This window comes from Vigna unguiculata, chromosome 3, assembly GCF_004118075.2.
Source record: "Vigna unguiculata cultivar IT97K-499-35 chromosome 3, ASM411807v1, whole genome shotgun sequence".
Lineage (NCBI taxonomy): Eukaryota > Viridiplantae > Streptophyta > Magnoliopsida > Fabales > Fabaceae > Vigna > Vigna unguiculata.
In genome coordinates, this window is record NC_040281.1 from 26,356,913 (window position 1) to 26,376,370 (window position 19,458).

At 34.5% G+C, this 19,458-nt stretch overlaps 4 non-coding genes across 4 annotated transcripts; all 4 read right to left on the reverse strand.

Annotated features, from left to right (window-relative positions):
- Window positions 1–5,738: 5,738 nt before the first annotated feature.
- LOC114180014 lies at window positions 5,739–5,880 on the reverse strand. The gene has a single exon (XR_003603592.1). It is a non-coding gene; the product is annotated as a small nucleolar RNA snoR136 (small nucleolar RNA).
- A 71-nt stretch (window positions 5,881–5,951) lies between these two features.
- LOC114180029 lies at window positions 5,952–6,036 on the reverse strand. The gene has a single exon (XR_003603606.1). It is a non-coding gene; the product is annotated as a small nucleolar RNA SNORD25 (small nucleolar RNA).
- A 191-nt stretch (window positions 6,037–6,227) lies between these two features.
- LOC114180066 lies at window positions 6,228–6,323 on the reverse strand. The gene has a single exon (XR_003603640.1). It is a non-coding gene; the product is annotated as a small nucleolar RNA snoR31/Z110/Z27 (small nucleolar RNA).
- Window positions 6,324–6,782: 459 nt separating this feature from the next.
- LOC114180032 lies at window positions 6,783–6,865 on the reverse strand. The gene has a single exon (XR_003603608.1). It is a non-coding gene; the product is annotated as a small nucleolar RNA SNORD25 (small nucleolar RNA).
- Between the last annotated feature and the right edge of the window lie 12,593 nt (window positions 6,866–19,458).

The following is a 19,458-nucleotide window of genomic DNA, read 5'->3' on the forward strand; positions in this document are numbered from 1 at the left end:
AACTTTTATTTGTGTATAGAATATAGATTCATTATAATTTAAAAAATTGAAGTAAACAAACATTTAAAATATATTTTAATTTAAATATTTTTTCCTTTTATATTTTAAAAAAAATATGTTTTCCTTTTATAGTTTTTTTAAAAAATATTTTTTAAGTTTATCAACTAGGTTTCATTAATGTTTGCAAATTTAATAAATGTTTTGGTTCTCATTAAATTTTATTTGGTATTCTAATCTAAAATGTAAACAATTATAATTTATTTCAAAGTATTTGATATCAAAGAAACAACCATACTCCTAATTTTGAATATTTGATAATATTATATTTCCTTTACCGTAATTTTTATTATTTTATAAAAATTAGTTAAAATTAATATTAAAGTAGTAAGAAAATGGGTATGAGATTATACCCATTACCCGGTGGGGATGGGGATGAGACAAAAGTTTGATACCCCTTGGGTTTTGGTATGGGGATGCGGATGAATTTTTTTTACGGGGATGAGTATGTGATAGTGAAACCCGTCCCTGCCCCGCCCCGTTGCCATCCCTAATCATCATTGAGCTTAACAGAGGGAGTAGCAGGAGAGGATACGGGTTTGCAACCCGTCAGACCAAATTCAGCTAAAATATCAAGACAACATTTGCGCTGATTGAGAACAAAGCCATGTTTGGATCGAGCAACCTCGAAGCCCAAGAAGTATTTCAATTCACCAAGGTCTTTAATGTGAAACTGATTATCAAGATAGGTTTTGAGATCATTAATGGTACCAAGATTATTGCCTGTGAGTACTATGTCATCGACATACATGAGAAGGGCTGTGAAAGAATCAACATCTTGCTTCATAAATAAAGAGTGATCAGCATTACTCTGAGTGAATCCGAAGTTGATTAAGGCAAAGGTAAGTTTGACATTCCATTGTCGACTTGCTTGTCGTAGGCCATATAAAGATTTATGGAGCTTGCAAACAAGTGTGGGAGAAGAAAGAGACAATCTGGGGGATGGTTTCATGTACACCTCTTCATCAAGTTCACCATGCAAGAAAGCATTATCAACATCAAGTTGATGTAGAATCCAGCTAGAAGAGACAGCAATGGAAAGTAAAAATCGCACAGTGGTTAATTTGATAACAGGGGAGAAAGTCCCAAAGAAATCTATTCCCTCTGTTTGGTTGAAACCTTTGGCAACCAATCTTGCTTTATGTCTTTCAATGGAGTCATCCAGTTTGAATTTGGTTCGGTAGACCCATTTACACCCCACAACCTTCTTGCTTTGGGGAAGACTAACCAATGACCAAGTTTGGTTCCTTTGGAGAGCTTGTAGTTTAGCTAACATGGCCATTTTCCAGCAGTCAATTTGATTTGCTTCCTTAAAAGAGGTTGGCTCGAAGGCACCAGAAAGATTCAAACAAAAAGCAGTGTGAGCAATAGAGCAATTAGAATATGAAAGATATGAATGTAAAGGATAAGGAGTGCTAGAAGTAGCATGAGAGGAAGCAATAGTGGGACAGTGATAATCAGCTAAGTAAGCAGGTGGCTTCTTGATTCTATGAGAAATACGTATGATTTAGTGATTTGAGCAGGAGCCTCTAGAAGAGATTCTGGGTTGGCTGTAACATGAGTGGCAGGAGGGGGTTGTAATGCATTAGAGTCAAAAGGAAAAAGGCAATAAAAAAAAATATTATCAGGTTGTATGACATCTGTATTGGCAGTATGAGAATGCATAGAGAATGGAAAATGTTGTTCATAAAAAATGACATTGCGGGATATAAAACAAGATTTGTGACTAAGATCATATAAAACAAAACCTTTTGTGCCTGGCTTAAATCCCAGAAAAACAGTTTTCGATGCACGTTTATCAAGTTTAGTTCTCCCAACAGCAATAGTGGTAGCATAAGCTAAACATCCAAAGACACGTAGGTGATTTAAAACAAGTGAATGACCGACCATGCACAAGTTCATAAGGGGATTTAAAATTTAAGGAAGAACTTGGAAGTCTATTGATGATATGAGTGGCATGTTTGACAACAAAAGACCAGAAACAATTTGGCAAATGTGCCTGAAATAATAAAGCACGACTAACATTTAATAAGTGTTTATGCTTTCTTTCAACAATGTTGTTTTGTTGAGGAGTCTCAACACATGTAGTTTCATGAAAAATGCCATTGTTGGAGTAAAATTCATTTAAGAGAAACTTTTTTCCATTGTCAGATCTAAGACACCTTAATTTTAAAGCAAATTGATTTTCAATTAATTTTATGAATGATGGGAGAACAATCTTGACATCAGATTTAGCTTTTAAGGGATGAATCCAAGTAAAACGCGTGAAATCATCCACAACTGTTAAAAAGTATCGAAAACCATCAATGGAAAGAGAAGAAATGGGACCCCAAATATCGACATGAATGAGTTCAAAAAAATTGGAAGTTTTACTAATGCTGTTGGGAAAAGGCAACTTTTTCTGCTTTGCATAATGGCATGTATCACAAGGGTGAAAACTAGTGAAAACTAGTGAAAACAATGTCATTATATATGGAAGATAAATGGTGCAACACTTTGTTGGATGTGTGTCCTAATCTAAGGTGCCAGAGCATGGGACTATTATTGGCTGTATGAGAAGTGTTGACAGCAGGAACAGATCCTGATCCAGTAGGCTTCAAATCACTGAAATCATGTATATCTTGGAGGTAAAATAAGCCATTGCATTTCTTAGCTAGACCAATCATCTGGAAAGTGGATTTCTGCATAATGAAACAAGTTATATCACAGAAAATGATCATGCAGTTATTTTGAGAAAGAAGCTGAGGGATGGATATTAAGTGGGCAACAAAATCTGGTACATATAAAACATGATGAAGAGTGATTTTGCCAAGATTAATACTACCAGAAAAACGAGCCAAAACAGTGGTATGATTGGGTAGTTTAATCTGAATAGGAGTAATAGGCTTTAAAAAATTAAAATAACATTTAGAAGGACATATGTGGTCCGTTGCACCATTGTGAACAATCCAGGAAGAATGAGAAGAAACAGTACCTGAAGAGTTATGGTGAGAACTTTGAGTATGATTCACAGAAGACGAATTAAGATTGGACTGCTGAATAAGGGCCATGAGAGCTTGATACTAGTCTTTGGAGAAACTGAATTGATCATGGGAAGATTCTTCAACCAGGTTAGCAGGTTGGGAAGGTGTATCTGGAGCTACTTCAGCGAAGTAAACCGATGCAATGGTGGCATAGGAATTTGTGCGTCCTGATTTTTTATATCCAGCATGGAAACCAATTCTCCAATAACAAGTCTCAATGGTATGATTAGTTTTCTTTCACTTTTCACAAAATTTGATGTTCTAGTGAGATGACTTTCCAAGATTGAAGTTTTTGGACATCCCAGTATTGGGTTTGGTGAAGGTATTATGCTTGGAAGAATCAGTGGACTGAACAGAAAAGGCAATAAAGTCTTGAGACATAGAAGAAGGAAGATTACCCACAAACTCGCGTTCATGTTGAAGGATCATTGAGAAAGTTTTGACAATTGAAGGCATAGGATCAATGATCATCACTTGGGAACGAACTTGGGAATATTCATCGTTAAGGCCACGAAGGAACCGAATGACGTAATCATCTTCCCTTTCTTTTTGGAGTTTAGGAATAAGATCACAAGAACATTTCGAGGTACAGTTGCAGAGAAGGACACAACGATAGATTTCAATTTCTTTCCATAAGATCTTTAAACGGGTGTAGTATTCAGAAATGGTGGAATCACCTTGCTTACAATTCTAGATTTGATCTTGGAGGTCAGCAATCCGAAACTTATTCGCATGAGAGAAACGTTCCTTTAGATCTGTCCAGATTTCTGAAGCATAAAATGGACTGCTTAATAGCGGGGTTCATGGAACGCGTGAGCCAGGACATGACCATGCAATTGCATCTGCACCAAGCATCGTAAAGAGGATCAGTAGCTGCAGGACAACGAAGACTACCATGAACAGTTCTTGGTTTCCAAAGCAACGAGCATCTCTCATTGCCAATGATGAAAGTTGTGTTCAGTCAAAAGGGGAGAAACGAGAACAAGGATAGGGTTTTCACCGAAATGTAAGTATAAAGGATTGGCCGAATTAACAAGATGATCCAACTGTGGGGTATAGTGGCTGGAAGAAGCCGTGGTTGATCAAGAAAATTGAAATGCGAAAGATAAGGGGGTTTAAAAATCTGATACCATATTAGTGAATGATGGTATATCATTTCTCATTGCATTAGAAAGATCAACCCAAGGTTAAAGGGATACAGTGACTCAGTTATATCTAACAGAAAGAGAAAAGGCAAAACAAAAAAATGCATAAAAATGCACAGCAAAGACATCACGTGACAGCAAGGGTTATGCTAACAGAATAGCAAAATCATGTTCTAATAGTTAGCCCCTAGATGGGTAACCTGCCCTTCCATGCTACTAACTTTCTAGTCCTTTGTTTCACCCCAAGACTCAACCCTATCCTCAGTATTAGTTTGGGGGTCGATCAGCCATAGCATTCTCTCACCATTTTCTAATCAACATAGACCAAACATCTTTCTTTTATCTGAAGGAAACTTCATTGCTAAATGAGGAGTTAAAACTATGGCCCCAGGGTGTTTAGACACAGCTTGCCAATCAACACATTATATGAGAAGTTGGCCTACTCTAAAAGGTACCTCAACCTGATCTCTTGATTGTTCCTTCCTTTGTCAAATCCGGTTCGCAGATCCAGATAGCAGCGCATGTCAACTCGTTCTCCTGAGATACTAAAGATTTTCTTGTTGTAAGGGACGGTAGAGTCCTCTGCTATGTCCCTCTTGACGAAGGTTTTTTAATATAAGATATTGACTAAGATCCCTTAGTTAATCAATATTTTGCTTATGGCATAGTCGGCCAACTAAATAAAGATCACCACTAAATCATATTGATCAAACATGCTCTTGACTCTCCTCTCTCTTAGATTCACCGTTGTAAGTGCTCAGATAAGTCTCTTCCAATAGCATATTGTGTGAAGGACCTCCCTCAGTGGTCAGTCTCTACTTCTAGTGCACTACGTTCATTTGTGCTATGGCCAAGGTTTCAATGATATCTGCAATGTTTGCTTTCATCTCTGTTTGGTGGGGTTAGGACCTTCCTGCGCGGTGGTGACAGCTCAACACTAAATGCCTCGTCCAAGATTCTGAACAGAGGTGTTCAAGGGGGTATAGTTACTGCCCCTTGTTAAAAAAAATAAAATTTCGTACTTTCCTTTTTTAAAACTAATTGGGAGTGTTATTGTCTCCAAAATGATGGTTTTAAAGAGTGACCGAGAAACCCATGAGAAACCGATAATCTTCGAGTTAGTATATTCTTTTATAGATATTTAAAATTAAGTTTTTCACCTATTATTATCTACACATAGTAATGAGGGTCAAAAAATGATAATCTACAGGACTTAACTTAAACCAAATATTTATGAGTAAGCAATTTTTTTCTCAAGTCAGGTAAGTGTGTAAGAACCCTATTGCTAAAAAAGTGATATTATTTAAACTTAAACTTGTTATAAAAAAATGAGGTAAATGAATATATTATAGTATACGATATTTTGAATACACTCCTTGGTGAGATACATAGAGTCTAATAAGTATGAGAAAACACAATTTCATACACCTCAAATCAAAAAGCTCTAGCAAGTGAGAAAATCGTTTCATTTCATTGTAAACACTTGAAATCCCTAATCTTCACTTTTGCAAAGACATTTTATTCCCCGACGTCCAATTACAGCATCAAATTGCCACATTGGATAGCGAGGGGAATGCACATCTCGGCTTCAGTTAAAGATCGCCAAACACATTGGAAAATGTGCAAGCAAAAGTCTCTAAGAAAGCTGAAGCCTTTCCCCAATCGAAAAAAAAAACAACTAATGTACAAAACAAAATTATCGAATCGAAATCTAGGAGAAACACTAGTTAACTCAGTCCCTTAGATGTTCAATTAATGTTTGCGATCATTCCCGCAAATCATTACAGGTCTGTAGGCTCATCACAGTTAACAATAGCACCAACCTAATCACACGACCGACCAGAAAACAGAAATCAATAGCAGAAAATTATAAATTTGGAAGAAAATTTAATTTGGTTGATCCAGCGTGCTACCACAACAAAGGGATTGTGGATCTAATCTTAAGAGAGTTGTACGTGTCACAAATCTCAATGGTTCAAATAGATCTTTTACTCTAACGAATTACATCATCAGCATGGAAAATGCATTCTCATCCACAGCAGTAATTTGCTGTGTAGGAAGGTGTCCTAAGATTTTTCCAATTTCATCACATGATGTAACAAACACAAATAAAGAGAGCTTCAAGGCCACTAACAATAAACAAATACTCATATAATTCATATGCATCAACATACAAAAACTTAGACCTGTGATTATGGTACAAGGTAACCAAAACTGTAGGTTTAAATTTCCAACACACCAACCCAACCCAATTTTGCAACAGAATGTTGCTCACTATAATTCCCATGAAAGAGTAAGGACATTTTCTCGAAGGCGAATCCATGTAGAACCAATAGTCATAGATATTGTATACAATAAATCTCAATTACCTCAGAAAAAGTTTGAAACAAGTGCAAACAAAAATCTTAAAGAAAACTCAAGCATTTCAAATACTAACACCCAATTGAAACACCAAAATAATGATCAATGAACATAAGAAACGCATCACATTATGCTTAGATTACATAAACTCTAAACAAATGTAAAAATGCCAAATAGAAAACTTGGAGCAAAATTAGACAACTCAGTCCCTTAGATGTTCATTTATGTTTGCGATCATAGCCGCAAATCATTACAGGTTGTAGGCTCATCACAGTTGAAAATAACACAACCGAAGTTATCCAATCAACGAAAAAATGCAAATCCATAATAAAAAACTAATGCTTTGGTAGAAAATTGAATTTAGTTGCTACAGTGTGCTCCCAAAACCAATGGATTGTGGAAAAGATATTAAAGAATAACACAAATAACTATTGCTTCAAGGGAACGAGTCGAATGGGAATGGAAGTAATCCTCACCAACCTGATAAAGAAGCCTACGATGATGTGGTGTTAGAAAAGTTTAAAAGAGACAAAGGAATGTGAAACCCTAATTTCATATACAGATGTTAAGAAGAGGAGGCAGAGAGTCGGAGAAGTGTGGTTTATATAGTGAGGATAGGACAATTTTAAAGGAGGAAGTTACACCTGGGATGCGTTTTTAGAATTTTGATAGTTAAATATTATTTTAATATATTTTTTAAATAGTTTTATAAAATACTATTAGTTAAAATAACTATTCTTCAATAAATATAAAAATAAATAAATTAAAAATAAATACATAATATATTAATTATAAATATATTTTATTTTTAAAATATAATTTTTTTTCCATATTTAAAATTGAATAAATTCCCTAATTTTAAACCTATAATAATAATTTTCAAGTTTTATCAACAATTTGTATATAAAATACTTAATAATTACTAAAACGATAATGAATAATCTAAGAAACTATTATTTTAAAGTTAAAATAATTCATATTTCTAATACATTATTTAAAATAATTATCATTTGTTTCCATCAACATTGAGAAAGTTGATTTTAATTAAAATGTGTTAGAATAGCTCTAAAATAATATAATTTATATATATATATATATATATATATATATATGATATTGTTCTTTAAAATTTTTTAAATATTTTATTTATAAAATAATACAAAAAAAATTAGTAGAGAATTTTTTTATATTGTTAGAATATTTAGATATTAAGAAATTCTTATGATATATTTAGTAGAAATATTTTAAGTTGATGACATATAAATTAAACTTTATGATGTATGTGTCTTTAGTATTGTAATATAATAATATATGAGTTAATGATAACATTAACTCAAATTATATAAGATGATTAATTTTTTAGAAAATGATAAATAAAATAAAAAAATATATTTTCTTGTTACTAGTCTTTATCATTTTGCTCATTAGATTTATTGTTGACAATTTTTACATCATTGTTATTGATAATTCATTGATACTTAAGAAGAATTCATCACTAACACCACCTTTCAAACTTAACCTCACATGTATCAACTAAGACATTGCACCAAAAGAATAATCAAGACTAACCTATTTCTAATGGCACAACACACAACATTGATTTTGATCAGCATATCAAACTACTTCTCTTCCTCCCTTGATTAGAACCCAACCTTGATCAGAACCTAACTTTGATACCACGGTTGGGAATCACATAATAGAAAAATAATCTCTTAAACAGAAGGACACCCATAAATAAGAGTAGAAGTATAAATAAAAGCACATAAGAAATTTAACATGGTTCGGCATCTCAAAGCCTACATTCACAAATACTCAACAAAAAGTATTATTAATCAACACACAATTTTTCTGACATAAATTACAAATCTCCATACAATTTTTTCTCTACACACCCTTCTCGTTCAATTTTTTTCTCTACAAAAACCTTCTCATGCAATTTTTTATGGACAAATCTACAAACCATATTGTGCAATTTTTTTTGAACAAAAATGCAAACCCTTCTTGCGTAATTTTTTGTGGACAAATCTGCAATCCCTTCTAGTACAATATTTTGTGGACAAAACTATAAATCCTTCCATGACATACAACTACCTAAGTCTCTTATACATCCTAGAGACCTATTGAGTTATGATGACAACTTCAAAAGCAACTCTTTAAATTTATATTACTTTTTTTCTACTCTTTTTTATATTATTCGATGTTAAACTTGAAAGTTTTGAAATGGTTGAAATGTCAAGTAGGGGGTTTGAATTGGCTGGTTAAAAATTTAGGCAATCTTTAAAGGCTAAAAATTGTTTTTAAATTGAATCAATTTGATCACCAAGTTTGGATGCAAAAACTCTGGACAGTATACTTTCAACCAATCAAAAACAGAGTTAGTCAATTGATTTTACTAGACAGATATTGTACTGGTATAACCAATCAATTGAATCAGAAAAACAATCGATTGAAATACTGGGAAAAATACAGAAATGCAGATTTGCGATTTAGAACAAGAATAATGGAAAAGATCAATCAAGACAAGTTCTAATTGATTATACAAACATGCTCAATGCTGCAGATGTCACCAAAACACTCAAGAATACGAAAAGGATTGTTTAAATCCAAGTTCTTTAAACTTTAAATGATAATGCAAGAGAGAATGGTTAGAGAAAAGATTGGAGCACAAGATTTTTATACTAGTTCACTCAAACCTGAGCTACATCCAGTTTGTCAAGGCAATTCGAGCCTGACTTTGCACTATTTCAAAAGATTTACAAAGTTTACACTCTTACACTTTCAAAATAAGCAAAAACACACACAAAAGACTCTTAAATTACACAACAATCACAACAACACAACAAGACACCTCTTGCAGACCTGGAAAACCACCAAGCACACACACACACAAAGCTTGAGAAAGATCAAACCTCGGTGGTAGCACAACCTTGCCTACCACAAACACCTTCTCCAAACTTCAACCATAAGCCAAAAGCTCCAAGAATTGATCCAAGATCAATCTTTAACAATTGCAATCTGAATGATCACGAAAGAGAGATAATTCCAAGGTTTCCAGAACAGTTTCGTGCTAAAAAATGGTCTTGTTACCTCTCTTTCGAAAATCACAACACTTATAGTTAAACTGTTACGAAATTCAATAGGTTGATTTTAAAATCAATTGGTTGATTTCACTTAACTTAAGTGAAATCAATCGATTAAAAAATAAATCAACTGATTGAATAAGTCATAGTTTAAAACTTTTGCAGCTAACCTTTTAACCTGTTGAAAATCCATTCAACAAATTAAAAGACACATTTTAACCTGTTGAAAAATATTTCAACAAATTAAAAAACACAATAAAGACCAAATACATCAAATGAATACTACAAGGTCTACAATGTGAATTACAAACATCAAGCATTCTTTCCTAATGATTGATCCATATGGAGGGCACGCGTTCAAGGCTTGTTCAACATGAATACCATCAAATCTCCATAACTTCATCAATGTAGCATGATTCCAAAACAATGGCTTCAAGTTAGTTCAACAAAGCTTAATCAAATCTTTATGAAACACACCATCCATGTTTCACATGTCAACGTTCTCCCCCTGATTTGATGAATCCAACCTCTATCTTCCATTGCAAATTGCTTCCATTGGGATGAAGTCAATCTCTATCTTTCATTGCAAATTGCTTCCATTGGTTGGATACCATTGAGTTGATGAAGTGCAACCTAAACTTGAACTTGTGAACCTGAAAATTTATTTCCAAGAGCAACACACATAAGATAACAAGCACACACAGATGCATATGCTCCCTCGATCAATAATATGGATTCAATTTCAGATTTGATTATTAATTCCATTTTTAATGCTTCCAATTTAGTCCAATTTGATCAATTTCAATTTTTCTCCCCTTTTGGATTCATCAAATAGAACGAATGCATTAAGAAAACAAACATAGAATTATATTTCATTGATAAGATTGCATAATACAACCAGCACACTAAAATAGAGAATAAAAACAGAAACGGATGTAATCAACTGATTGAAAATTATAAACAACCGACTAAAAGCTAACACACTCAGTCATCCTGAGGATCATTTCTTGTCTGTAATGAAGTCATCAAATCATGGATATCATGGATTTGGTCATCCAATGCATTGAATCTCTCATTGCAATAGTTGTGATGTGCATGTTGAGACACATTGAGTTCATGCAGTTGATTCAACACCACCCTCTCAAATTTTGACTACACAAGGCCTCTATCCTCTAGAAGGTTGTAGGGAATAAGGTCCATGGGTCCAGTAGTAGGTTTTTCCTCTTGATTTGCACCATTTGAACCAACTTCATGGTCATGTGCACCACCAACTACAACACCAGCAACTGTCCATCCATTTCCCACCTTGAGAAAGCCCATTTTCTGTAAATTTTGGTTGGAGGTATGATTGAGCAGTCCAGTTGACTCTTCCAACTCATCCTCTACATCAATCCCAAAGTACTCTATGAATTTTGACACCAAAACCACATATGGCAGCCTGAAATTTGTGAGCCTCTTGGCCTTGAGCATGTGATCACGAATCACATACATCCAATCCACTTGCACATTGTGTTGGATGTAGGACATGAGGATCAAATCTCCCTCATTCAATGTAGAGTGGTTGCTCCCACGTGGAACTATGATTTTTGTGACAATCATAGCAAGAAGCCTTTGATCTACGTTGAGTCCACCAATATGAAAGTGTTTGATCTCAGCAACAGGATTCCTCAAGCATTGGCCATAGTATTGGACCTTGTTGAATTCTTGAACAGCCCAATTTCACCTTTTCTCACTTGCACACCCCTTGCTTTAAGTCCAGCCACATCTTTCCAAGCTTTCTTGTTGATCTTCATGCGGACACCCTTGATACTTGACAATAACTCATCATTTTTTAACTCCAAGTTGGCGAAAACCACTTTCACCAAGTTTGGATAAATATTCCCTAAAAGTTCAAGGAAAGACTTCAACCTTTGATGCTTGAGTTATTGAAATAGGCTTTCAAAGCCTTCAGCCCTCAACCACGAAAACCTCAGCACTTTAGGAATGTTGATTTGCTTTCTGTTCATCTCAATGAGGAACACTTGGATATTGTCCTCATGATCTTCGAACCATGCCTCAATTCTCCCATTATGTTCTTAGTTTGGAGACCTTGGGGTATGAGGAGTGGAATGTTCATCACCAGATTTGGTGGCTCTTTGTTGACGACGAGGCATGATGAGTGTGGATATGGTTGTTTCTAAGAGATGTATGATGCAAAATCAACAGTTCAAGTGCAGTATTTCTAATTGAACAAACTGATTTTCAGAAACAGTCAATTAAATATTGCAGATTTATCAAATTAATTTGTTTTAGGTTACCCAAGCCAGATTAATGTAGCTGATTATAGTATCTCACATATTCATGATGTTTCCAATGAGTTTTTATTAGTGAATCAGTCAGTTCAGATCATGTGAGTTGCATGCACATTGGAATTACACACTACAATGCTTTTTGGTCAAACAAATAAGAAAAAGTAACATATGGCTGATGAAATAACTGTTGAGGTTAGATAATACCTGACAAAAAGATGCTTTCTTTGACTGGTTCAACTTACATAGTCCAAAAGTTTATGTTTCAACCATATTCAGCTTCAATAGTGGAAAGTGTCACACAAGCTTGCTTTTTTCTATTCCATGAGATTAAGCTTGAGCCAAGTAGATGACAAGTGTCACTTGTGCTTTTCCTATTCAATTTGCACCCTGCATAGTTAGAATCTGAAAAATCACTAAGAGTTATGCTAGAATCACATGGATACCATAAACAAAAATTAGTTGTTCCTTTTAAGTACTTTAAAATCCGTTTTACAACTTTTAGGTGTGACTCCTTTGGATTTGCTTGAAACCTAGAACATAAGTATACACCAAATTCTCTATTTTGAACTTTTTCAACAAGTCAAAACAGTATTTTAATTGACTTAAAAATGTTCCATGCTTTGCTTGACTTGCAGCCTCAGAAAGTAGGTAAGCCCACCCATCATGGACATCTCAAATTCTCCCTGCATAGTTGCAAAAAACTCTTCAAACAATGTGTTTTTATTTGAACCAAAGATGATATCATCAACATACACTTGAACAAGTATAACATCACTTTCATGCTTTCTAATGAAGAATGTTTTATCCACTGCACCTCTAGTATAACCTTTTGATAAAAGAAAGTTACTTAGCCTTTAATACCAGTGTCGTGGTGCTTATTTCAAACCATATAAGGCCTTTTTCAATTTGAAAACATGGTTAGGATAGAGATGATCCTCAAAGCCAAGAGGTTGTGATACATACACTTCTTCATTTAGGAAACTATTAAAAAATGCACTTTTCATATCCATTTGATGCAATTTAAAGTTACACATGCAAGCATATGCTAAGAGTAATCTCACAGCTTCTAGCCTAGCTACATGTGCATATGTTTCATCAAAGTCAATGCCTTCTTCTTGATTATACCCTTAACAACTAGTCTAGCTTTGTTCCTTACAATGTTATCATCTTCATCCATTTTGTTTATAAAAACTCATTTAGTTTCAATTATATTCATATCATTAGTTTTAGGCACTAGAAACCACACATCATTTCTTGTGAATTGATTGAGTTCATCTTGCATAGCAACAATCAAATTACTATCATTCAAAGCATCATTATCATTTTTAGGTTCAATTTGAGATACAAAAGCAACATGTTCACAAAATCCACTTTCAGATTTGATTTATTAGTTCAATCATGAAACACATAGATCCAATCCACTTGAATGTTATGTTGGATGCAGTACATGAGAATCAAATCTTCCTCATTCAATGTTGAATGGTTGCTACCACGTGAAACAAAGATTAGTGTGACAATCATATCAAGCAACCTTTGATCTACCTTGAGACCACCAACATGGAAGTGTTTGATCTCACCAGCTGGATTCCTCAAGCATTGGCCATAGTATTGAACCTTGTTGAATTCTGGAACAACCCCAGTTTCACCTTTCCTCACTTGCACACCCCTTGATTTGAGTCCAGTCACATCTTTCCAAGTTTTCTTGTTGATCTCCATCAGAATCCCCTTGATACTTGACAGCAGCATGTCATTTTTGAACTCCAAGTTGGTGAAAAACACATTCACCAAGTCTGGATAAATTTTCCCTGAAAGTTCAAGGAATGACTTCAACATTTGATGCTTTAATTGTTGAAATAGGTTCTCAAAGCCCTTAGCCCTTAGCCACGAAAACCTCAAAACCTTAGGAATGTTGATTTGCTTCCTATTCATCTCAATGAGGAACACTTGGATGTTATCCTCATGATCCTCAAACCATGCTTCAATTCCCTCATGATTTTCTGGGTTTAGAGACCTTAGGGTAGGAGGATTGGAATGCTCATCATCAGCTTGGGTGGCTCTTTGACGATGAGGCATGATGAGTGTGGGTATGACTGTTTCTAAGAGATGTATGATGCAAATGCATCAATTCAAGTGTAGTATTTATAATTCAAAAAACTGATTTTCAGAAATAGTTGATTAAATGCTGTATATTTTCCTAATTAATTCATTTTAGGTTACCCAAACTAGATTAATGGAATTCAATACAATATCTCACGCATTCATGGTGTTTCCAATGAGTTTTTATGAGTGAATCAATCAGTTCAGATCATGTGAGTTGCATGCACATTGGAATTGTACACAACACATGTTTTTTGGTCAAACAAATAAGTAAAAGCAACACATGGCTGATGAAATAACTGTTAGGAGCATATAGTACCTAACAAAAAGATGCTTTCTTTGATTGGGTCAACTTTGCAATTCAATTCATTATTAAATGTATAGTTTAAGTAAAATCAACACATTGAAAAGTAGAATCAGTCGATTAAAATAACATCAGAGCATCAAAGATTAAAACCAGAATCTGGTTAAGTGAAATCAGCTGACTGATTTTGAAAATCAATCGATTGAAAATCGTAAAATTGAACTTTATTTTTTCAGATTCAATTTTAATGAAATCAACATACTGAATTGTGAAACCAGCAGATTAAAAACCATAGTAGATCAAATTTTCATCATTTAGTGGCAGTTTAAGTGAAATAAACACGTTGAAAAGTATAATCAACAGGTTAACAGATCATGATTTTTGCAAGCAGAGGTAGATTTAAGTGAAATCAACACGTTGAAATTAAAAATCAACAGGTTAAATATTACAGTTTTCAATTTTCGCATACAACAATTGATTTTTATGAAACCAATGCGTGAATACATAAGATTAACATGCTTAAAACACATCAGACCACATTCTTCATGTCTAATATGCCTAGTTCAGTTCTTATCCTGTTAAACCTATCTCTAGCCAATGGTTTTGTAAACAAATCAGCCAATTGATTTTCAGTTTTAACAAATTGAATTTCACAATCTCTCTTTTGAACATGATCACGAACGAAATGATGCCTAATTTCTTTATGCTTGGTTTTAGAATGTTGTATTAGATTCTTGGTTAAGTTGATGGCACTAGTATTATCACAATACAAAGGTACCTTACTTAGCTTTACACCATAGTCCAAAAGTTGATGCTTCAACCATATGATTTGTGCACAGTCATGTCCAGCAAGAATATACTCAGGTTCAGCAGTGGAGAGTGCCACACATGCTTGCTCTTTGCGATTCCATTAGATTAGACTTGAGCCAAGTAAATGACAAGTGCCACTTGTGCTTTTCCTATCCAATTTGCACCCTGCATAGTCAAAATCTGAAAAACCACTAAGAGTTATGTTAGAATCACATGGATACCATAAACCAACATTTGTTGTTCCCTTAAGGTACGTTAGAATCCTTTTTGCTGCTTTAAAGTGTGATTCCTTTGGATTTGCTTGGAACCTAGAACATAAGCATACTTCAAACTGCATATCTGCCCTACTTGTTGTAAGATAGAGCAAAGACCCAATCAACTCTCTATATTTGGTTGAATCCACTGGTTAGCCAGCCTCATCTACATCCATAAGGCAGTTTGTAGCAATTGGAGTGGCAACCTCCTTGCAATCCTCCATTTTGAACTTTTTCAACAGTATTTTGATTGGTTCAAAAATGTTTCATGCTTAAGTTGCTTGACTTGCAGCCCTAGAAAGTAGGTAAGCTCACCCATCATGGACATATCAAATTCTCCCTACATAGCTACAACAAACTCTTCACACAATGTGTTGTTATTTGAACCAAAGATGATATCATCAACATACACTTGAACAAGTATAACATCACTTTCATGTTTTCTAATGAAGAGTGTTTTATCCACTGCACCTCTAGCATAACCCTTTGATAAGAGAAAATTGCTTAGCTTTTCATACCACTGTCGTGGTTCTTGTTTCAATCCATATAAGGCCTTTTTCAATTTGAAAACATGGTTAGGATAGAGATGATCCTCAAATCCAAGAGGTTGTAATACATACACTTCTTCATTTAGGAAACTATTCAAGAATGCACTTTTCACATCCATTTGACGCAATTTAAAGTTACACATTCAAGCATATGCTAAGAGTAATCTTACAACTTCTAGCCTAGCTATAAGTGGATAAGTTTCATCAAAGTCAATGCCTTCTTCTTGATTATAACCATTAGCAACTAGTCTAGCTTTGTTCCTTACATTATCATTTTTATCCATTTTGTTTCTAAAGACTCATTTAGTTCCAATTATATTCATATCATCAGTTTTAGGCACTAGAAACCACACATCATTTCTTGTGAATTGATTGAGTTCATCTTGCATAGTAATAATCTAATTACTATCGTTCAAAGCATGATGAAGGATTGACCACTCAAAGAACCATGGAGACTCCCCAAGGAGAATTACTAGGAGCATGACTAAAGGGGATGATCCTTCTTCTATGTCTCTCTCTTTATTTTTCATCTTAATTTCTTGATTTCCCTAAGTTGACTTAGTTGACTTAATTTTGGGCGACTTGTTGACCTTTGACTATGGTTGACTCATTGACCAAAATTAATTAAACTTAAGTCAACATGCTAATCCTTGTTTAAGTTATTTTGTAGGTTAATTTTGTAGAGATAAGCTTGATAGGTGGCACATGGTGATTAGAGAGCATGAATGATGTGGAGGAGAGAGTAAAGCAAAAGCAAAAAGCATAAAGCAAAAATAGACATTGCACCTTTTGTCTCTTTTGATCTTTATGCTCCTTTGCATGATTTGGAGACCATTTTTGTCTCTTCCTCCACCCTTTGGATGAGGATCCACATGGGAAGAAACACCACCATCTCATTTTGTGCCTAGCTTGAAGATGCTTTTAGAACTAGGGTTTTGCTTGCTTTTCTAGTTAGCCATTTTGATCTTTTGTATTTTGCTTAGAGACCCTAAGACTATCTATTTAAGGAGAGCTCTACCACTTGTAAAAGGGTTGAATACTTTGAATCTAAACACTCTTGTTTACAACCTCATTTCCGTGAGTTATCCCTTCTCCCAAGGAGTGGAAGAACTCTTGCCTTATCTTGCTTATGCAAGTGGCGACACCATACCACTACTCTCTTCTCTTCCATTTTACTTGTTCTTCTTCTTTTCATTGTATTTTCGTTTTTGGTGTTGCTCTTGTTATTTTCAATTTTAAGCACCCTAATCTATCTCTTCTCCTATTGAACTCTTGGAAAGGAACCTTCACATCTAGATAGCTTGTTATCTTAATGTCCAGTCGGGATTTCCTTGAGTTTTCTTAAAATAACTCTTCATTATATTCATAATCTTCAAAGGAAACAAGATAATCCTTCATCAAAGCATCATTCACATTTTTAGGTTCAATTGAGATACAAAAGTGACATGTTCACAAAATACATTCTACGTCTAATAGATACTCCCTGTTTGAAGTCACCTATGATGTTGTCCTTTGATAAACCTCTAAGCTGAATCCAATCCTTACGCAAGTTGTTGTCTGTAGCTTTTTCAGTCGACTATTTTTCCTTTTCAGCCGATTGATTTCCTGCAGCAAAGGGCTTTTCTGCAACAAAAAATTGTTCCTGTAGTAGGTCTTCTTCATATGCATTCTTTGGCACTTGATCTTGCAACTTTGGGTTAGTTTCATCAAATACAACATGTATGGACTGTTCAACAGTCATTAATTTCTTATTATAAACTCTATATTCATGGCTTTGCAAAGCATAACCTTTATTACTAAGTTGGTCAAGGTACCATAAGTCTTTCTTTTCACTTTTGATAACCTGCAAAACAAATATACATTACATGATACCCTTTTATAGGTTGGGTCCAACATGGTTAAGCCTTTGTTGATCCTTTTGGGATCCATTTCATAAATCCTTTAGATACATAATATTTTCTAGCTTTGCAACTTTTAGAAATATGCCTTTTTCTCATACAATAATTACAAGTTGTCAAAGAAATATCACTTGATGCATTCTTGGAAAAAAATTAGCAAACTTCTTGACTTTCTTTTCATTAAAAGAGTTATAACCAATTCCAGCCCTTCCAAAAACACAATTTTGAGAGCCAAGAACAACTTCCAAGTTTGTTTTTCCTCTTGTGAACCTTGCACATGTTTTTATAAGGTATTTGACTTTGTTTTCCAAAAGGGTGCAGTTTTCACAAGGTTTTGCAATCAATTGATTTTCACTACAACAGGTTGAATTATTGTAAATCATGTCAAGATGTTCAAAATCAACTTTTAAATCGGCTATTTCTCTTTCCAATTGATTAACTCTGTTTTCAGCCAGCTGTTTAATCCTTTCAATCGGTTGTTTAATGCAGAAATCTTATTTGCTTCATTATGCAACTCTTCAAAATCATGCAAAATTGATTGTAGTCATTTTTATCTATAGATCTTACTTGACTTGATCAGGATGACTCATATCCAACCATGAGGCATAAGTTGGCTTCCTCACTTCCTTCTTGTGATGAGCTACTTGTTGAATCATCATTATTTCCCCAAGCAAGGTGATACGATCCTATCCAGGAAAGAATATGATCATTTCTGAATTTGAATCCTCAAGAGGCGACACGAATACATAAGAGAAGAACGCGGAATAAGACAGAGATGGGAGACGCCACAATCTAGCAGATTGATAAGTCAAGTGAAGATTCGCCACAAAGATGTTAATCTTTGATAAGACCGAAGGCCTAAGCCAAGAACAAAGAGAAACATCTCTTTAATGGAAATCAAATTCAATATATGACTAAAAGTGTCCACATCAGTTTTTAGTACCTTTATTTATAGGCACGTAAGTTTAAGCAAACCTGCAAACCCTACAAGAAGGCCCAAGCCCAAAACATAAAAGCATAAACTAATTATAAAAGAAAGCTCAAAACCCAAAAACATAAAACATAACTAATTTCTAAAAGAAAACCCAAAAATTCATCTTCAAGTTCTTCTTGTATGGAATCTTGGGATAGTCCTCTATCATTCCCTCCTTCTTGAAGAGAATTTGTCCTCAAATTCGTACCACTTGAAGTTTAGGAAATAGACTTCTATCGTACCCTCCTTCTTAAAGAGAATTTGTCCTCAAATTCGTCTCACTTGTAGATTCTTTATCATTCTCCCCTGTTTCGAGAGAATTCGACCTGAATTCTGAAAGGTCCTCCCGGGTCAAATACGAACCTTATAATGATATATTTGATGGCCCTGCAGTCATTGCACATCGACCCCAATCTATCTTTCATAGGTACCGGAATGACTAGAATAGCACAAGGACTCAAACTTTCTTGAACTGATCCTTTGTCCATAAGTTGCTCCACATGCTTTTGTATCTCTTTAGTTTCTTCTGTGTTACTCCTATAGGTTAGTCTATTAGGAAGGGATGCACCCTGAATGAGATCTATATTATACTCAGTACCCCTTTTAGGAGGTAAACC